This window comes from Rhipicephalus sanguineus, chromosome 1 (genome assembly GCF_013339695.2).
Source record: "Rhipicephalus sanguineus isolate Rsan-2018 chromosome 1, BIME_Rsan_1.4, whole genome shotgun sequence".
Taxonomy (NCBI): Eukaryota; Metazoa; Arthropoda; class Arachnida; order Ixodida; family Ixodidae; genus Rhipicephalus; species Rhipicephalus sanguineus.
In genome coordinates, this window is record NC_051176.1 from 162899639 (window position 1) to 162921953 (window position 22315).

The window sequence follows — 22315 nt, forward strand, 5'->3', positions numbered from 1 at the left end:
GCGAGCGCGACTGCTCGAGGGAGTAAGCGAGCAAGGCCCCACTTTGCGCATATTTATTAGCGCAGCGTGACACAGCAAATCTTCCCGCATCTTCCTGTTCAACGTGTCTGATATTACGCTGTTGATAACTCAAATACTTAAGCGGAGAAACGTTGTTGAGAAGAAACATGGGGCCGGAAAAAAATTGGGACGCGTTTGCACATCACGCCGCTCGTTAGATGCGAAGCGTAATTAAGGTGTACCGCGACCGTAAATTGCGGTAAGTCGATTACATTTCGACCTCCTAGCGCGACGCGCTCCGGCAGCACCATCCTACGAAGCCATACGAAGAGTTGCATGATTGCAGTCGCACGAACACTCACCGCCGCATTTCAGGCATGGGCCCCAGCCAGCGCAAGAAGGTAAAGAAAAAAAAAGACAAAGAATGGCAGGCGCGTATACACTTTCCGGGTGCACAACGAACCCCCTGTCGTCTTGAACGATGGAGCTTCGTCCGTCCGCCACATGCACGGTGTAGCGAGCGAAATGCACGCTGTACAGACGAGCAACGAGAAGGAGTCGCTCACGTGCACCTTTCTCTGATGGATTTCTGTAACTGGGTCAGAGGGACGTCGCGCTTTCTTGCCTCCCTGCTGTGCAGCCGAGGTTGTCGACTTTGCAGCCAGCGTTAACTGAAACAACACGATTTGCAAGAACAGCGCTCGGGCCCGACGTGAAACGTGCTCTTCAGACAAAAAAAAAAAAAAAAAAAAAGAAGAAGAAAAGAAAGAAGCGCGATGCTCCTAGCGGTTGTCAACGACAGTGAGTGCCGATTGTGAGCTTCCAAACGTTTGCTCGCCTTAAAGCCCGCGTTTGGCTTGAAACAAGGCAGTGCGACGTGGAAGGCTGAAGCATGAGGAGTCGAACTACAATTACGCATAAATGTGACCTTAATGAATTGTCTGTTGTCCTTAATGAGATCGTCTCTTGAAGGTTGTGTCTAAAGAAGAAAAACGAGCCCTTAAAATTTCCCTTCTTTCGTACAGCCTTTAAACGTGATGTGCAATGTCACAGCTCCTCAAGCGGCTTCCACATTCATGCAAAAATTTATACTGCAACAGTGTGCAAAATTGGGCTAGTTGGTTTAACTTCATTGTTTAAACAGCGCAAAAGACGAAGACACGAGACGGAGAACTACACAGGACAGGCGCTGGGTCCTGTGTAGTTCTTCGTCTCGTGTCTTCGTCTTTGACGCTGTTTAAACAATGAAAAATTTATACGCACGCTATTTTTCTTTCGACCTTTGTGCGATATCAGAGGCCTCACCTGAAGCTGCGTCGCTATATAAGAGATGTTTTTTTCGGCTTGTTTTGACCGCCACCTAATTTCATCACATCCATCCGCGCGGATCTTTTTCAGCACTCAGCCAGTTATTATGATTGCTGTACAGCCGACGCAGCAGCACAATTCGCACGCAACGTACACTGGCGCCAAATTAAAAACTAAAAAAAAGTAATAATAAGGACGTTTTAGCGGTGATATACACACCGAGTTCTCTAGACGAAATAAGATATGATCAATAAGAGCTCTTTGCACAACAAAAGCCGCCATTCTTCTCGACTGCAGTCACCACTGCCCTGCCCCTTTCCCACACTACTCAGCGGCGAAGTCAATTGGGAACAATGTGCAGCCACACAGCGGAGATGTGCGACCCAAATTCCCGCCGCGGGCTAGAAACCGCGCTGGTGGCTCATCGCTAATGAACCCATCCACAGAGGCAGCGGGAAGCTGCTTCGCAACCCCCCCCCCCCCTCCTACAGACCCTCTTTCCCTTCTTCTTTAAAAGGGGCAGCCCGCGAGCGCTTGGCGGCAAGCGACGCGGCGCATTAGAGCAACGCTTGGCCCCGCCGGAATCACATCAATCAGAGGCATGCCGACCGCCAATTTCGAGGAAGCAGCCGGAGGCAGGGGAAAGAGGAAAAGCGCCCCCAACAGCACGAAGCGGCACTCTGCGCGCAGCCTTTGTCTGTCTCTATCCGCTCGTGTGACGGCGGCCGAGGGAAAACTCGGAAAAGTGGGAAGTTTTATAACGCACTACACGGAGGCGTCTTCGGATGCCAGAGACAATCAATCAGCGCCCAAGTGAGTTTGGCAGATAAGCGGCGCTAGCCGCGCGGTCTTCCACCTCAGTTCGTTCGACGTTTGTCCGTGACAGGGCAACGCGAAATACACATGAAAATAAACTGGAGGAGTGCGGAGTGATGACGTAGAGCGTCACGAGAACCTATACAGTTACGGTAGTTCTTAGGTAGTGAAGTTTGAATTCATTTCCTTAAACCTCAGCATATATACAGAGAACTTATGGCGGGGCTGCTCCATGAAAAAAAATGCAGAAGTTGGGATGAAACAAACTAAAGATTCCAAGTGAAGTTGCAGTATGAAACCAAAAATAATGTGTGGTCGGTGCAATAATCAAGACATACGCTAGAACTGTCCGTTGGAACAGATAACAAGCCAGTCGTGATACCGCGCATATCATCAGAACAGGCGGCCGGCCAATGACAATGGCACTTACGAAAGAAATGTTTGTGAATTCAGACCCCATCGACCTGTATTCAGATAACCTGCCTTGTATTAAACATCTCACTAGCTAGCCATCCGGCAGTCGCCTCACATGATAACAATTGGCCAGATAACGACGACCGCGGCGATGCCAATCGCAGATAGCGCTTGCGTAAGACAAGTACCGTGAAAAAGGTGCCGCGTTGGAAATTGAAACGTTGTTATTCTTCCGTACATTGCGATTGTTATTGCGCAAATTTTCGAAACACAGCACTTAAACTTCCGTGAAGACCTGCAGCATATATTCGCAGATAAAATATCGAAAACACAGAAACAAATATCTTCCTAATCTTTTTACTGCGTCCACACGTAAATTCTCCCAGTGTGCCCATGATTTTGCAGAACAAAATTTTACATCATTTTAATATTCACAGTTTCCAGGACGACACATCTAGCCCACGTAGCACATAGCTTAGCCGATACCCCTCGCAGTGACCACACAAAGAAAAAGGAATAGAAAAACACGGCTGTACGTTAATAATGGAGAAACCACATATTTTCAATGACCTAATCGGCCACTTCCAATGGAAGTTTTTGTTCGACACTGTTCTGTTCACCACAACATGACGAGATATATTTCGCAGTCGCCTCTGCACTTAATTAATATACAGGCATCCTTCCTCTTGTAGACAACGGACAGTAAGCTGATGGGCCTGTAATTTTTCAGGTCCTTGACGTCCCCTTTCTTATGGATCAAGATGATGTTGGCATTCTTCCAAGATTCTGGTATCCTCCCTGTCGAGAGACACTTCGTATACAGGGTGGCCAGTTTCTCTAACATAATCTCTCCACCGTCCGTTGTCTACAAGCTATTCACAAAAGTAATTGCTAACAGAATTAATACGACATTAGAGTTTAATCAACCAAGGGACCAGGCAGGATTTCGTACAGGCTTCTCAACAATAGACCATATTCATACTATCAATCAGGTGATAGAGAAATGCGCGGAATACAACCAACCCCTATACATAGCCTTCATAGATTACGAGAAGGCATTTGATTCGGTGGAGACACCAGCAGTCATGCAAGCACTGCGGAATCAGGGCATCGACGAAGCCTATATAACATAATGGAAGAAATCTACAGCGCATCCACAGCCACTATAGTCCTTCATAAAGAAAGCGACAGAATCCCAATAAAGAAGGGCGTACGGCAGGGAGACACGATCTCTCCAATGCTATTCACCGCGTGTTTACAGGAGGTTTTCAGGGCCCTAGATTGGGAAGAATTAGGGATAAGAGTTAATGGAGAGTATCTCAGTAACCTGCGCTTCGCTGATGACATTGCATTGATGAGTAACGCGGGAGACGAATTACAGCTCATGATTACTGAACTGGATACGGAAAGTAGAAGAGTAGGTCTGAAAATTAATATGCATAAAACTAAAGTAATGTGGAACAATCTTGGCAGAGAACAGCGCTTCGCGATAGGTGGCGAGACGCTGGAAGTTGTAAAGGAGTACGTCTACTTAGGACAGCTAGTAACCGCGGAGCCGAACCATGAGAGTGAAATAACTAGAAGAATAAGGATGGGATGGGGCTCATTCGGCAAGCATTATCAAATCATGAATAGTAGTCTACCACTATCTCTCAAGAGGAAGGTATATAACAGCTGCATCTTACCGGTACTTACCTACGGAGCAGAAACCTGGAGACTTACAAAGAGGGTTCAACTTAAATTGAGGACGACGCAGAGAGCGATGGAAAGGAAAATGATAGGTGTAACCTTAAGAGACAGGAAGAGAGCAGAGTGGGTCAGGGAACAAACGGGGGTTAAGGATATCATAGTTGAAATTAAGAAGAAGAAATGGATATGGGCCGGCCACGTAGCACGTCGGCAGGATAACCGGTGGTCATTAAGGGTAACTGACTGGATTCCAAGAGAGGGCAAACGCGTGAGGGGAAGACAGAAAATTAGGTGGGTAGATGAGATTAAGAAGTTTGCAGGTATAACGTGGCAACAGAAAGCACAGGACCGGGTTGATTGGCGGCACATGGGAGAGGCCTTTGCCCTGCAGTGGGCGTAGACAGGCTGATGATGATGATGATGATCCTTCCTCTGTGCAGAAAGTGCTTGGACCATGGGGCACACCCCAACAAACGCACCTTAGTTCTGAAGGCCTTCCGTCTAGGCAGTGAACTTATAAATTGCTTTTGAAGCGTAGTTAAAAAAAAAACAAATCTTTTCAATTTCCTCTCTACTTCGCGTGATCTGTACATGCATGCTTGCGTTAGTCTCGTCGTCCCATAACTTTTTTTTTTTCTAATTTGTCTGTGATCCACGTACTTATTCTGTAATTACTTTGCCATTTTGATAACCATTTGACAGTGTTTTGCATTGTCGCTATCTATTTTGTTCTTTTCTTGTTTTTCCTACCAAGAATTTCGGGACATCCGATCGTACGTTAGAGCCAAAGTTCCCATATATATACCTCACAATTAAAAAGAATAAAAAGCCTATAGGCACGATCAATATACCACCGAGTTTATTGCGAGGACACTTAGGCCATCATTCAACATTCGAGCGTACGTAGCACAAGAAATCCGCGCATATACTTCAGAACGTTCGGCCCTGACAATCAACTCGGGGTACCTATACATGCAGCGCATCGTATACTGAAACATTCTACATACGCGCTATTCGGACGCGCAGGTCGATATTTATTATTTTTTAAGCCTGCAACGTTCAACATTCGAACGCGTAGTTGCCCGAGAGGCAATGCCCGCGTAGTGCGACCGCAAAACAACACGGATGCCGTTCAGTTATGCCGTATACGCAAGCGCGGCTCTGCGCAGTAAAGCACATGCGCGCGGCATCACAGAGGAGGAGCTGCCGTTTATATTGAAGCGGGGCTCGTAAAGATCACTGGGCAACGAACAGGAAAGACGGCGCTGAGCGAAGTCCCCGTATCGCTCAGTTTAACGAGACCGGCTAAAGCATTTCACTAGCGAATATACTGAGTAATTAATGATGTGGGTACACCCTGTGTGGTGGTATGTCTGCGTGAGACCACACAAAGTGAAGTGGTGAACGACAGAAAGAAAGAAAGAAAGAAAGAAAGAAAGAAAGAAAGAAAGAAAGAAAGAAAGAAAGAAAGAAAGAAAGAAAGAAAGAAAGAAAGAAAGAAAGAAAGAAAGAAAGAAAGAAAGAAAGAAAGAAAGAAAGAAAGAAAGAAAGAAAGAAAGAAAGAAAGAAAACTACATTGGCTTTGCCGTATGCGACAGCCACCAGAAGATTAACGGAAGTGTCGCGCGAACAGGCTTTGCGGAAACCTATGTATGCAATGCAGCTCGCGGAAGCCGATGAGACCGCTAATTTATTATTTCAGAGAAGAACTGCACATACTACAGCAACTGAACCCTCCAAAGACAACGTAGCTTTGTGTTCGGAAGTGATGTTTGCCTTCGGCTGGCTGCCTAGCAATACTGTGACGATCAGATGGCGGCAATTTTAACGCAAAAAAAGAAGAAAAAAAAGCTCTTGCGTTCAGAGCTTTTCGTGACTCCGCGCAGGCCGGCGGCAACACCGAAGCCAGCGAAAGACAATCGCAGCCGGCGATTAAAGGGAGCCGAGTGAAAGCTGTAGTGATGCCGAAGTATCGGTAAATTGACTATCGATAGTATCGATAGTTTCTTTGAAGCTATCGATAGTGTAAACAAACTATCGATAGTACTACTATCGATAAACTATCGATAGTCGAATCGGTAGTACCATCGGTAATATTACTAGCGATATTACTGTCACGCGTGTTAATTGCTTTGTTTTGATGTATTCGGGTTTCACCCACAGACTGTTAGCAGCGTTTGACGCAGACCGCGCCGCATTGTTTGAGAAGCTTCGCGATTGTTTGACATTTTAAGATTACGCGCCCGACGCGAATATTCAAGTTTATTCGAGAGCTTACGCGAGCACCAGCGAGAACGCTGGAAGGTTTGACGACTGATGTGTAAAAGACGAAGCGTTCCACTGATTATCAGATTACTCGACGGCCGGCGACTGTTGTCGCCGCAATCAGTGCGCAGCGTGTATCGCTTGTATTCTGAGTTTTGATTTCATGGGCACAAGTTCTACCAAATAAAGAGCTTCGGATTTCCCAGTCTTGCTGCAGCATTCTTCGCCGTCACAACCACGTGACAAACTATCCATAGTGGTGCCAATAACGATGCTGTTGCTGGCTGGCCAAATTGCCAAAATATTCGCGATAGCCTACTATCAGCTTCGCTTAATTTATGAGCGAATTTTTGGCGAGAGAAATTATTTGCGCAGTCAAAATGGCGGCATATGTCCATCAATAAATTAATATTTAAAAGCAACCAGTTACATCTTGCAATTAACAAACTTAGTTCTTGATAACTTTTTTTTTTATTTTGAAACCATCATATGCAATATAAACCTGAAGCCGCGCAGTTCCACCCCATGTAACGGCTTCCTTTCCGCTACAGCTGAAGAGTTTATGTAAATTTTCTTGCGCTTAAGCCTGCTCCTCCGGCTCCACTATGTACCACGCATGCGGGGAACCAAATTTATTCTGCAATGAGTTCGCGCTGTTGATTTTAAACTATCGATAGTGCTTACTATCGATAGCACTATCGATAGTATCTTTTACCATCGATAGTTCGATAGTGACTCAACTATCGATAGTATCGATAGTACCATCGATAGTTCTGCAGCGTTTACTACGCCGATCTCAGCTTTACAATGTTTCGCTGTACGTTTTCATTATACAGAAATATATGAGAGCTAGTAAACGTTGTCATTACACCCAGGCTCTCCGGGTTAGTATGTGTTACTACTTGCGCACGTGACGGCTTGTAAACGTTACCACCTCTACTGGCCGTAGTATGTTAGACTTACTGAACTTTTTGCGCGCCAGTGGCCTATTGAATAGACTATAGTACTCCCGCTCTACACTTTCCTTTTATTTATTTGTGTTTTTTTTATCGCGCTTCTGCTTTTATCCACGCTTTCCTTTCCATCTTTCTTTCCCCTCCCCTTAGTGTAGGGTAGCAAACCGGATGCTACAATTCTGGTTCACCTCCCTGCCTTTCTCTCATTTTATTATCTCTCTCTCTCTCTTCTAGAAACTTTAGATAAACTGTAGTTTTCTCGGTCATGATGGAATAGCAGCTTTGTGTTTCGTCATGGCACACGTATCAAGCGAAATTACAATTTACAAGCAGTGAAATGCAATTTAATTACAAAATAATTTCACGAAAAGATGTATATACGGTAATTTGAAGAGAAATCAAGAAATCGTACCAATGTTTGTATCGGAGCTGCCTTAACTTCGTCCTCAAGTTTTGTAGAATAGTAAGAACGAAAGTATTTTAAACGCAGGATATACCTGCTTCGAATATCCATGAAAACTAGCACAATTCCTGCCATTCTTATCTTTCATTACTTCTGTCATCAGTAAAGAATGAAACACGCAAGCAAAAACGACGCGCCATACATGAAAACAGCGCGCGGACACGGTTGCGTTAATTGCGCGAGGACCACCAGCGAAATAGCCACCGTGTTGGAAAAATAAAGTTGGAATGGTCAGCTGCAATGTTATAGCAGAGGCTGGCTTGATGCATGGCAGCCGTCAAGGTTTCAGGCACAAGCATAATGAAGCGAGCTAGTTCGAGGAAGAGGAGGAATGCCGCTCGCACGTGGTATTCCTCTTGCGAACACTGCTCTATTGGAAAAAAAGGAAAAAAAAAAGGGACACGTCACGACCGTTTCCATTTCCGCACAGCGCTTTTGGCTCGTGCATTTTGCTCTTGAACGTTATACGACTTCCGAATAGTGCAGGTGAAAATGAAACAAGCATGTGAATGCAAGTGTTAGGCTAAAGGGAAACGTGGGTGGGCAGCCGGACAATTTCGCCATGGTTATTAAGCATTTCAAAACACCAAGGACTAAGAATTAAGCGCTCTAGTTTTCGTGTTTTCTTTGCGGTGCATAATGAAGTACTCAACCTTTAGATTATTGACCCTGAACCGCGCGACGGTCTCAAATTAAGACTCAGGTCCGTATTCGCAAAACGGTTTGCGACGCAGTAATTAGAAATAGGCTCCCGCCAACCGTGAAAGCAAATGAAATCAAATCGCGCGTACAACAACAACAACAACCGGTGCAATGCGACGACTCTGATATGAGTTTTAAAGCGAAAGCCTCAAATGTCCATGTTTCAAGGCCGCGTGAGCTCCAAAAGAGATGGTCCGAAAAAGAAGGGAGCGAGCCAGCTGCTCGTGTACTTCGCCCGCTGTTTCTCGGCGGCGTCGCTCTATGGTGCTCGACTGCTGAACCGAAGGTCGCGCAATCGAATCCCGCCTGCGGCGGCGGTATTTTCGATGGAGGCGAAGATGTTTGAGGCCCGTGTACTTAGATTTAAGTGCACGTTAAGCAACCCCAGGTAGTCGAAACTTCCGGTGCCGTCCTCTACGGCGTCCGTCATGATCACATTCTTGCTTTTGGATGTTAAAGCCCAATAATTATTACTAATAGCCCTCTGCTATAGCACTCATGATGACATACCAACCAGCGCAAGCCGCCACAGACGTTGTGATATATATATTAGTAAATTGTAATGGCAATTATATATAAATATATATAAACGACATCTTAACGCCGAATAATTTAGTTGGAGAACTACTGGCATCATAAATCATAAGAATTTACTAAGCTGCCTCGCTGTGAAACTGAAGCTGCTGCGCAAATTGTAAAGTGTTAGGAACTGAAACGAGCTCGAGCATAATGACGAACGAACGACGCTTACCGTTCTCTGCATTTTTTTTTTTTTTTAGAACGCAGCGTGTATTAGCGCGGTACATTAAAGAAAGGAACACGATACAGACGTAGAGAAGGTAGCGCCTACCTACCTACACGCTGCGTTCATGGATGACCAACTCGCCCGATCAGCAACCTTTCTGAACTTATTGGAGGGAAAACAGCCCGAAAGACGAAGGACCAGGCAGAGAAGGACACAAACAACAGCGCTGTTGTTTGTGTCCTTCTAGGGTGCCTTGATGCCCGCGCTCGCATCGAGGCACCCTATGTCCTTCTCTGCCTGGTCCTTCGTGTTTCGCGCTGTTTTCCCTCCAATATGTCGTACCAACTCGCCCAAGCAACCACTTTACCTTCTGAACTTCATTTTTTTTAGGTTACTGTTTTCCTGGCGGTACTAAGTAACTGATCACAACCAACCCTGACTGATGCACACATTCAGCAAAATGCGACAGTGACGACATGACTGTTTGGGATCGGCCTCTCGAATGTTTGAGCACTTTCTGAAGCGCAGAGTGAATTAAGCCCAGACAGCACTGCGGAGTCGATCCCTTCGATGAGCCTACTATGTAGTCGACATATCGCGTGCACTGTAGCTTTGACTCGGGTCCGTGATTTGCCTTTATTCTCTCCGGATTTATTCTGCCGCCCTATTCGAAATTTACATAGCTATAGTTGACGTTGTTAATCTCTTATATTAATTATAACGGAATATATCTACGTATTTCCACGAAAAGACATATCTCGTTTTAACCTAGCGCCGAAATATCAGTAATTATAATTAATTCGCTGTCGATGACACAGCGGAGAATATTTACGCGTCAGAGAGCAATTAACGGACAAGGAAACTAAACATGTGAAACGATCCGTTCTGCGCTCAGAGATATAGGCGTATACGCGCCTCGTCCGGGAGTACGTACTACATATATCTGTGTATGGTAAAAGGCGTTTGCAAGACAGACTTGGGTAAGCGGCAGCCGTGCTACAAGGCTGGCCTTGGAGCGAACGTCAGGCCGCGCCGCGTAATGTATTGCCCCGCAGATCTGACAACCGCGAGATCTGCGTAGAATGCGCAAGCGCGATACAGCGGCGGCCGTCGAAGCGACGCGAGGCCCGCCGCCTGCCTCAGCTACAACTCCACTCCCTCACCAACACACACACATTTTCTCGCGCGCAGCCGTGACTTTGTAACGAGACGAGGCGCGAGGCCGTGTACGAAAACTTTTACGGACGCCTCCTCGCACAATATTGAGATGAGCAGTCATCGCTCACCTTAATATCGTCCCATATCTCAATATATATTGCCACGCCTCTTTTCACGAGCAAACGTACGCCACTGTAGCCAGTGAACCCTGCACCGTACACGCGCGCGTAGTAAACGTGGTGCTGTGGTATAGGCTACTGCTAAATTCGAACGCTTACGAAAAGCGTTCGAATTTAGTAGTAGCGCTGTCCCACTAATTTTTATAACGTGCTAAACATTGAGACTACAGCTTGAAATAGCCACACTGACGTCCATTACGCACTGGAATGTCTGCTTGGTTCTCTTCAGAATGTTGGTGCCGCACGGTCAGCTACACTACGCTCACACCACCGGACAAAACCAAAGCGCCTAGAGTGTCAAATGTATCTATCCTTGCCTGGTTCGTCAGCGCTGAGCGAGCACTGTTATATTTATTATTTCAGTTATTCGTCCCCTTATTTTTTTTCTGTGGAGGTTTTCCTCCGCTTTTGTGCTGCGTGGAGCGTGCACGCACGTTACGCCCTTCTCGGCGTCTTCAAGTATGTCGTCCGTCAAGTGCGCAAGGACAAAGTCATTGTTTCCAGTTAGACTACGCGGCTCTTTCCTCATACAAAACAGCGAGGCGACGCCGGCGTTGCCATCTGCCCGATGATTGCTTCGCAAACAGCAACGTCGTGCGCTTAATGCACAAAAACGCAAGGCGACACGCTTACGAAAATCGCGTATGAATGAAGTGAGAAACGGGGCACTGCAGAATGAAACAGATCGCGTATTTTTCCTATAGCTAAAGCGTCGACAAGTTCACAAGCACACGTATACCTTATGCTGCCCTGTCGACAACCTAAGTACAGTACTGACGGATTGAAACAGGACAATTTAGGGCTAAGTAACGCACATACTTCCGTTTTCACCGTCTTCAGTTCTGGTCAGATCGGTGTAATTTCAACTCTAACGCGTAGATCAGAGTCAACATTAAGTTAAGAGACCAGATTCGTCGTGACATCAGGTTATCTCGAGCAATTGCACATACCAGTCGTATACTAAAAATTTTGATGTCGCGTTTGAATCCGTACCGTGAGTACTGTTTTTGTTTGAATGATGGAGACCACTCTGAACTCATGCATCCATAGGGTGGTGACATAAACGAAAAAAAAAAAAGTTGAAGCAGAATCGACAATTCCAGTTTCCTGGTAACAGCCATCAGAAGGCGTATAGCGTCTGCCTGTTTCTTGCTGACAAAGTATCAAATGACCAATAAAAAAAGAAAAATACAAAAAGTCGACGGCGGCACAAGCAAGACTAGTAGATGCAGTCATTAATCTTCTCTTTATTGATTAAAGCAACTTTTGGCAACTTATCTTTTTTTTTTCTGTGTTGCACAGTTTCCAGAGCTTTCTTTCTACGCATATTACCCTGCGGATTGCCAGTGAGTCAAATTGGTGTAGTAAACGCCGTAGTAGCATAACTACTATGACGTTGCGCTGTTATGAGCTTGTTATGAGCTCGATAGTGCGTGTTCGATTCCCAACCACGGCGCCCGCATTCGAGATGGGGGCGAAATGCAGGAACCTTTGTGTATTTAGATAAATGCAGGAACCTTTGTGTATGTAGATTTAGGTGCACGTTAAAGGAACTGGTCAAAATTAATCCGGAGCTCGCTCTATACGTCGGGCCTCATAATCATATCGTGTTTTTGGCACGGATAACCCCCGAATTTATACGTCCCTAAATGTGCGAAAGCTCTATACTCGTTGACTGAAACACTTTACAGGGCCAGTCACTGCGCACCTGTCTTTATATACCTCAATGTGCTTCGACTGCTGGAACAATTGTGCTTGTGAGTGGTTGTTCAATCGCAACGTACATCGCTGTTGATTATCTCAGAACGTGCATGACATATTTCCCGCATGCTCCATCACCTCTTGGCCTCACAAGGACCTTTGTATTTGAAGTAGTTATCGCACTCAACCAAATAGTATTCCATCCCGACATGCAGCGCGCAACGAGATTTAATCACCGTTGTGCTACCTCCAGCCACAGGGGCGCCTTATTATATTCTCAGGATAACCGAATAATAATTTTAAAACAAACAACGTTGCTATTATTAAATAAGACATACAGGGCCTGCATGCACAGTTATATTTACTGATCGGGCTATATATACGAGTTATGTATATATACTGATTGAGAGATCTGTGCAACCGCATGTATATAGACTAGGTGTTTCCATTCAAGTGTGCGGTCGATTAGTGTTCTATGTTTCCTTATTTCGTTATTTACACTCCTCTATCCCTTCTCTCCAGTGCAGGGTAGCAAAACATGTGTGTCTGGATAACCTCGATACCTTTCGTTGCTGCTCCCTATAGCTGTTCGCCCCTCCATACTGTATTATTTGTTATAGTTTTAGTCATACGCTTCCTGGCTTGTCATCTGAAGTATACATTTCCAATCCACTCCATTAAGATGCAGCAACCGGTTCCCTCGGCGCACATGCATGATACGGTTTTGATACCTTTATTGTTCCGCTTGCAGGACGTTCGCCCAGCAAGAAAAATCAAACTGCAGTCGCAGACCAGCCACGCACTTAGGAAACGAGGCTTTGGACAAGACGACCTCGCCAGGCTGAATTGTATACCGACTCGGCGCAAGCTGGCGCGCGCCGGCTTGCGTGCACTCGTGCCTGAGTAATTAGGAACGTATCGCAGTCGATGCCAGGGTCAGCGAAGGAGGGGCGCGCTCTGTTCACCACTTCACGCAGCCCAGGTCGTTATGTAAACACATTCGAGCTCGTTGATAGCTTTTCGCATCGGGCCCCCAGGCAGCCGACATGGGCCTCACAATTGCCTCGTTCGTGGCGCAATACGTGACTCGCTCAGCATGCCACGAAGTTGCGCGGGTGGTGCGATTCCTTGGTACACAACCGAAAAGCCGGAACGGTGAAAGGGATAAACAGGAACACGACAAGGCTTAAGATTCTAAAGCAACACTGCGTTTGAGACATGCAGTTCCCTGCCGGCATGCAGCTCCCTCCCGACATGCAGCTACTAGCTTACAGTGGCCACACGAGGTACGAAATTAATGTCACTTTCGTCCACGGCCTTCTCCCCGCACCTTTGTACAGAGGCCCAAGTCAGAAACACAGCCAGGTTTTTTTCATAGCAAAATGCCAAAGCCGCTCAAGTCGAACACGTGCTGCGACTGAACATTTTATCGCAGTCAGAGCAGTCAAGCCGAGATTACAGTTACAGTTAAAGTTACCTACAGTTATAAAGTGACCTAGGTTGTGTCCAGAATTCCGAGTCGCAGTTTGAATAAAAGTTGTATCGTATAAACCGTACACGTAGAATACTATTTGACAGCATAAACGATCGAAACAATCAACGTAACAAGCATAAACATCTCGGGCCGAATTCACAAAATTTCTCCGCGTTTTTTGCCATTGTTCGGCTTGCTTCGCTAATGATATGTCCAGCGACAGGATTGGCTGAAATATTTTTCTACGAGCATCTTTAGCGCAATATGCTTTTGTGAATACGTCCTCTCAATTCGCTAGCACTGAGTAAATGCGTTAAGTGTTCCTGGTGCAGAATTTTACGTGATGCCGCAAAACACGGCCATTTCAACTTGCTTCGTGGCGCTAGCACTATACACCAGCGATACGCATAGCTACACGCAGGCTGTACTTCGGAATGACATGCTGAGCGCCTAGCATGCGCGGCAATTAATTTTCATCGTTTGAGAGCCGTGCGCTGAGGTAAAGTGATCTCAGAATAAGCATTTTCGACATCCCTGAAAGCCACGCAACTTCTCTTGCTTGTGTTCTGCACACACATTCAGTTTCACTTTAGGTGCCTGGATCACACCTTCTCACATTATAATATTCACTTTTAAGTAATCGTAATTCACAAGCCTGCGCAGCATTTAATAATCATTTGACGCTGAGAAATAATTCACCTCTACGCTAACAATGCAGAAACGTTTCAACCAAGCAAGAAAGACAGAGGCAGCCAAGGGAGGCGCTTGAGACATCCGTGTATGAAAGCGATTTTAAGGAGGGAAAGGGGGGAAATAACTGAAAAAAAGTGCGACCCAAATACGTCGCCCTACGCACCGGCTAGCGGAAGCGCTCGCCTCGGTTTTCCTCAAGGAAACCCCGGCGGTGGCTGCGATGACTGACCAGCGGGGGCCCCTCGTTCCTTTCCGCGAGGAATCAATTACTCGCACAGTCGCGCACTGGGGCCGTGTACGTTTAACGGGGAGAAAATAGCGGCGCGAGCTTACGCGCACGTGTTCAAGGCGCGAGCCGGAAGGGCTTCTGCCGACACGCGCGCACGAGCAGCAAAAGCACCCGATACTCAATGGCCATATGGCAGGAGGCCAAGAATAAACCGCCTCATCGGACGCCTGAATGGAGCCGGCGCGTCAAGTATACGCGCTGCGGTCACGGAGAATGGCTCTTGAGTGACGTGTGCGAAGCAAAGCTGATTTATACTCCACCTAAGCGGTAGACATCGATGTGGCGCTCGAAAGATACGCTCCAAACGTCGATCGCCAGAGATCAAAGGTTCGCTTTTTCGGAGAAGTCGCGTCTGACGCGCGCTAAATGTGGCAATGTCATAGATTACGCATGACTGTCTGCGATTTGCGGAGTGGGAGAAGCGAATTAGCCGTATGCATGCAGAGGCGACGCGATCGTCGTTTCGGACAATTCGTTTACATGAACGAGACGCGAGCAGGTCGAATCAGAAAGCAGGTTGACAGAGCCCGATCTGACCGCATTTGCATGGACTCGTTTCTGGAGGGACGAGATCGCATCGGTACCCTGCGTCGAAGTATAGGACAAGTGAGCGTGTGAGAACGGGGCTCCCGGTTCCTATAGGCACCGCCGACCCAATCCGACCGCGTTTAAATTCACAGTGCTATCTCGTCGAGCTGCGTCGAAGCCGAGTTGTCTTAGTTCAAAGGGAAGCCCGCTCAGCCCGCTCACTTCTGTCTGAAAAGCCGACACTACAACATGCACGCTTTCTAAACGTTCATTTAAACACCCCGAGAGAGGTCAGTATCGCACGTGGCAGCCATTAGTGAACTATGACCGGCGTTTATGCTATCGCGCACGACATGTCTCAGAATGAATGCTCAGATGCGCGGAAGAAATCTGATTGCGGATATAAATATAGTTTGATTCAGAGAGTAAAGCAACTCAGCGATCCACTACTGCCGAATGATGTCTAACACGCAGACGGGAAGTCACCTTGGGAAGTCACTTTGGACGCCATTTCCGGTCACACACTGCTCACCGTCAACGCAGTGACGGAGACGTTGCGAAAAACAGATATACATTAGAGCATGACCGAGGGCATACCGCATGCCGTGACTAACGCGTTAGGTATGTCAGAAGGATAAGGAAGCCTCCCTTGGCGCCATTGGGTGATGTCACGCACCACTCGAACTAAACAAAGCATAAAGAAAGCCCAAGGCGGCTGTTGGGGAAGAACAGAGCCCGTCTTTGACGGAGGGACCACTGACGTGTCTGCGACGCGTTCATATATCGGCCCACTTCTCTCGCCGTATAAGCGCTGGATATGTAAGCAAAGCTCTTTCGTCTTCGCCCTTGGGCCGAGCGAATGCAAGCAGGCGGAGAAAAGAAAGTGTCAGTAGCACAAGCGAGGACGAAAAGCTCGTATAACTGTTCAACAAAATGAGCTTTCAGTATACTGGGTAGCGATGCAAAACTATCTTACGGTAAAGTGACTATCAGTAGCATCGATAATTTTTTTTTTCAAACTATCGATTGTGTAAAGAAACGATCGATAGTACTATTATCCATAAACTATCGATAGTATTATCGATAGTAGAATAAACAGTACCATTGGTAGTACTACTACCTATGATACTGTCGATAGTGCTGTGAATAATTATGGTGCTGTTGGCCGAGGATATTGCGAAAACATTACCTTCTATCAGCAATACTTCTGTCATCTTAATTTATGAGCAATTTTTGGGCGAAACATATAAACTATTTCCGCTGTGCAAAGCATCTAACGGCTTCCTTTCAGTTAAAGCTGAACAGTTCAACTTAATTATCACGTGTCACCCAAGCATTCTGGGGAAGGAACACACGCACGTCAACGTTCTTGCCCCTGCAGCCTGCGCCTCCTGCACCACCATATACCATGTACCCGGGGAACCAAGTTTATGCTGAAATGAGCTCGCGCGGTTGATTTTTATACGATCGATGGTACTCTCAAATTTACTATCGATAGCGTTAACGATTTTTTTTTTTTACCCTCGATAGTTCGATAGTGACTTAGCTGTCAATAGTATATCGATGGTACCATCGATAGTTATGCATCACTAATACAGGGACGTCACGAAACCGGTGCACGCAAACAGTTTATTTTTTCTTCATGCAGGTGCGGCGACACCTGAAGAACACAACCCGGATGAGAGCGACGAGTCTTATTCGAGGTAAAGTGACGGACTCGTCTGCCAAAAGCCACCGGCTCTGGCAAAACGCCCAAACCACACCTCTGACCATCGACGGCAGCTTATGCATAATGATCGTCGGAGTGCCTCTTTGACAAATAAAGCCGATGCATTTAGCCACTGCCACACGAGAACACACTTACGCTTCATTTTTTTCTTTCTCAATTGCCGATCCAATAACTCCCTAGTATTCCTCAGATGAGGACTCCTCGTGAACCTTAGATATTTTGAAACGTGACAACCACGCAATCACTGTAGGGTAATACATTTTTGTTTAAATATGCATGTATAAAGACCACTTAAGATAATCCTTGAATAAGGATAACCGCAGCTGAACGTTCTTGCATAGCGATTTTGCTAGTGAAAATAGCTTGAGTTCAATATTAGCTTTTATAAAACCATCGTTAGCGCGCATTCGTTATAGTTTAGACGTCATTTTAGCGCGTGCTTTCAAAAGCCTGCTTGCTTGCGACCGTCTTTCTTTCTTAGTAGGGTGTTTTGACAGGAATCAAATTTTCACACAGAGTTTGACACACACAGAGATGACAGAGCTTCAGAGAAAACACTTCCCGTGGCTTCCAACATTCAAGGTTCTTGTTTGTTTGTTTGTTTGTGCAACGGGCAGAACAACACTGATGGAGCCTCCAGCGTCCATGCTTGGAAAAAGTAGGTACGTGGTCGCAATAAGAGAACCAAGCGCACGATATGCGGACACGAAGCATAGAAGGGGCAGTACGGGCGGTCACTAACAAAGAACTGGACCCAAATTCACAAAGCATTTTGTTCTTAAGTGCTCTTTACCATTGGCTGGCTTGCTTCGCTAATATGCCCAATGTCATGACTGACTGACCTCTTAAGACTAAGCGGTTTTTATGCATACGGGCCCTGGTTTATCGGAATGTTACCGATGGCAACTTATAAACCACGCGCGGCGGTCTTCTTGTTTTTAGTTACTTTCAAGTTTGTTGTTGGGGTTTAACGTCCCAAAACCAAGATATGATGAGAGACGCCGTAGTGGAGGGCTACGGAAATTTCGACCCCCTGAGGTTCTTTAACGTGCACCTAAATCTAAGTACACGGGCCTCAAGCATCTTCGCCTCCATCGAAAATGCGGCCGCCGCGGCCAGGATCCGATCCCGCGACCTTCGGGTCGGCAGTGGAGCACGCATAACCACTAAACCACAGTGTCGGGTAGTTACTTTCAAAGCTCGGTTTCATGTGTGCACGTCCACATATATTCGTGTGCGTATATATTCATGTATACACATTTCCGATAAACCACGCTCCATAATCGCAAAAGCATCTTACGCTAGAATTGTTCGTGAGGGAAATTTTCAGCCAATCTTGAGGCTGGATATGTAACTAGTGATGCCTGCCCGCTATGCTAAAGAGAAGTTAACGAACAAAAGGCTCGGGGAATTAGTCACAGTATGCGTGAGTACCTGCACTACTTTCCTTCTTTCTCTGTTTCCTCTTCGTGTAGTTCTTGTACTCGGTTTACCTTGCTGTCTAACGCAGTTTCAACCAATCCCTTATTGCACGCTCATTGTCGCACAGAGAGCACTGGACACGCCACGAAACAATTAATCTCCGGCGTTCCCTTCATTTTATAGCTTTAATTATTAATGGACAGCACAGATAGCCTTGCTAAGAACCCCTGGACGTTTTCCTTGTTGAATACTTTGTGCTCACAGCGGTGTTTCCTGTCCCCTGAAGAGACTAGAGGCCAGCATGTCAGTCTTCAGAAAACAGTGCCACGGCCGCTGACAGTGCAATATCGACAGCGCTGCGAGCTCTAGAGGCGAGAAAAGTGGCACTCGTTGTTGGCGGCCGAGAAGTGATCACCGCTGAAGTGAGCGCTCAATTTATGAGACGGCAAATATTTCACTTGTTGCAAGTCGTAACTAGATAGCCGTTCTCACTACAAGTTGGTTGATTAATGATTGACGATCACCTGACTAACTGAACAATGAATAACTGTTAATGATTGCAGCTAAAGTGTCCTTCTCTGCCTGGTCCTTCGTCTTTCGCGCTGTTTCCCTCCAATAATGTTAATGATTACCTGAACAAAATCTCACGTACTCCGTTACATTAATCTGCTTTGATCATAGATACAGTATGCCGAATACTCCAGTGAAAGGATCATTGCTGATAAGATAAGCCAAATGATAATGCGAGTTCAAAAGAGAAACTGGTTCCTGTAGCTGCCAAATGAACGAACGTGATACTATTCCTAAAGACACCGCAGCAGATAACATCGACTGTATACCAAGATCCGTATTAATAAAAACGTCTCACGTTAGAATTGTCCGTTAAGAGAACATTTCAGCAAGTCATTATGCTGGCCATATTATCGAAGCCGACTGGTAAATAGCAAAGAAGAGCACTTGCAAACTAAAAGCTTTGCGAGTTCGGCTCCAAGTCAGTTCTTCGCCTGTTCCTCTGCGAGACATGTATACGTACTCACACAAGGCAGGCCGAGACGCAGGCTGCAGCTGCTCCTAGCTGTCGCCGCTCCACAAGCAGAGGACAACAATCCCGTCCGCACGTGAGAGACAGCTGTTGCTCACGGTGGTGCGCGGCGAGGTACAGCCGTCGAAACGGCACCCACGACGACGACCAGCCACAATTTTGCAGACGTGCGGTGACACAGAAAAAAAACCAGTGCAGCCCAGGATTTCTGTTCAGCGTTTTCTCGGGCAGTGTGAACACGAGGCCAAACAAACGGCGTGCACGGCGCACAGACGGGCCAGCTGATTGCACGCTGTGCCGCCGCGACCAAAGACGCCGCCTCGACTGCCCGCGAAGAGCCCGCTGCTCGAATGTTGTTCGTAGAGCGGCGTGGCTTCGCCGTGCGCGAACGCGCAAGCTGTTCAAGCGGCCCGCTCTGCCTTCACGCGCTGCTCGCGCCACCTGTTGAACGACAACGCAAAGAGCCGGTAGAACAACAACAGAGGCGCTCCTAACGGCACTCCGACGAACCAACACTCTGAGCTGTTGGTTTCGCTTTCGTAACGCCCGGCGCGGCCAAGGCAACCAGGTTGTTACCGCGGTGCTGCCGCGTATTTTCGCGCTTTCTAACTTGCCATTATATATGTGCGTCCTTCAGGTCTCGAGGTAGGTTGCGCAAAACAGCGACGTGTGATTACATCTGTAACCATGCCCAATTAGCCTCGCTTGTCTTTTATATCAGAAAATGACAAGCGAAACTGATTGGGCACGCCCATGGCACCGCTCGTTTTTATTACGCGAATATTGGCTGCCGAAGGCCATGCCAAGAAACGTTCATTTAACACAGCAGCTTTCAGCTCTAGTCGAAATATTTGTTTAGCTGAAATACACGTAAAGAAAAAGAAATCTTGTTCGTACAAGCTAGCGGCCGAGATATTAGCCACTGATTCAACAACGCGGTATTAATGGGTCTTTAAAACAGTGAAATTGAAAAAGTAGGCGGCCTGCCAACCTCGTCCCTTTAACGCAAGCGCTAAGCCAGCTCTGCGCCGACAATACGACCGACTGCCGAACCATGTCTTACAAAGTACAAAAAGCCACCAATCGATGGCACTACCTGTAGTCTCAGCACGCATACAAGAACACCTGAGACCCGACTCGAGCACTCCTGCTTGGGATGTCTCATTGTGCGCTGGTTTAGAGGCATCCATATAGTTGTAGGTGCTCAAAACTTTTCCAGTATTCAGGCAGAACTTCCTTCCTTCATCCGTATGTTTGACATGGTTTCTTCTTTCGTCATGGGGTCGTTCGCCAATCTTTTATCTGTGTTTTAGCACTACACTCCAGTCCTATTAAATGTGCAGCAGTAAAGCCGGCTGACGGCGAGATCAAGGTAGAAGGTGGTTCCAGTCACTGTAAAGAAATGAAGCTAGAGAAGGGCATTACGTCGCGCAGTCAGCCTTGGAAGGCCAACTCGCCGTGAAGCCACTGATTCTGTTTTACCTCTACCTATATCAGCCCAACACATGACCTAGGAGATTGAGACTACTGATTTTTCGGAGGCGGTAGTCTTTAACCTATGCGCACTACTCTGCCTACAGCACGATGGGAGAATGACCTGTAAAGCGGGAGCACTAAGACATACCACGCGCTCCGATGTGTCGATCACGTGTACCGACACATTTTTGGTTTCATTCGTGCAACGCGATCTATCTCCTACCTTACCTCCCTCCATGGTCGTCAAGGAGCAGCACTATTGTCGCTGTTACCCACATCGACATCGTTGAAATCCAAGAGCGCGCGACTTTCGTGGGTGCACGGCGTCTTCTGGCGCTGAAGTGTAGATGCTTTTGGCATCGTATCATGAGATGACAACGCTATACCGCGCTCCATTCCTACTCTCGGTATCCTGCCCTTTACGACTCATGTACAAAAATGAAACAAGATCTTAAATGGAAGTGTTTTTGGGAACCGTTACAAGTAAAAAATAAGTTCACTTTCAAGGGATGTAGTTTCTTTAGCTTGACCCTAGCTAGCGTCTTAGACCTTTAAGGGAAATAGAGGCGGGCTAGCGACTGTCTCCGAAAAGGGACACCTCGCTCACTAGCATAAAGAGGAGAGAGGCGCTGAGCAGCTCTCAAGAATGCATTAAAGTGGTGGGGCAAATCCACTGGACATCAGTCAGTACTGTGAAAGTGTAACGTTCTCCAATGAGCCGTGAAACAGGCGAATTCGTAAAGGAAAAAAAAATCGTTAATTTTGTGTTCTCCTCGTAAATCACCAAATCTGAATAGAATAACTAAATAACGCAATGCTCTCGATTAATCGGCTTCCAATTGTTAATCGATGTCCAGCTTTAGTAGTAACGGATGCTTCGCTCAAGAGCATGTACAGTCCCACTCAACATGACTTGCAACACGCGAGCGCGTGGCCTCATGAGTTCAAAGATTGCGCATGGCCTCAACTTGTTTTCATTTCAGCAACTAAATGATATTTTTTTTTTATTTGGAATCATCCCCGAGTGCGAGAACAGCGTTTAGTTATGGAAATAAGGGCTAGTGGAAGCCATGCGCAGTCTTTGAACTCGTGAGGCCACACGCTCCCCCCGTGTTGCAAGTCATATTGAGCGCGACTGTACATGCCTTGACTGCCATAACCAGGTGGTACCACAGTGACTCACGTATATACGTTTGCAGACTCGCTCCTTCGTGTAACCACTGTTCGGGCCATCACAAGGTCCGCACCCGCCACCTACGCGGCGAC

At 46.7% G+C, this 22315-nt stretch overlaps 1 protein-coding gene across 1 annotated transcript in view; it reads right to left on the reverse strand.

The window, feature by feature from the left end:
• The window catches only part of LOC119401445 (breast cancer anti-estrogen resistance protein 3 homolog), a 145902-nt gene extending 126013 nt beyond the window's left edge, over positions 1-19889 (reverse strand). The window contains exon 1 of the mRNA XM_037668267.2: positions 19569-19889. The gene's annotated coding sequence lies outside the window, so the exon portion shown is untranslated. The remainder of the gene's footprint in view (positions 1-19568) is intronic.
• Between the last annotated feature and the right edge of the window lie 2426 nt (positions 19890-22315).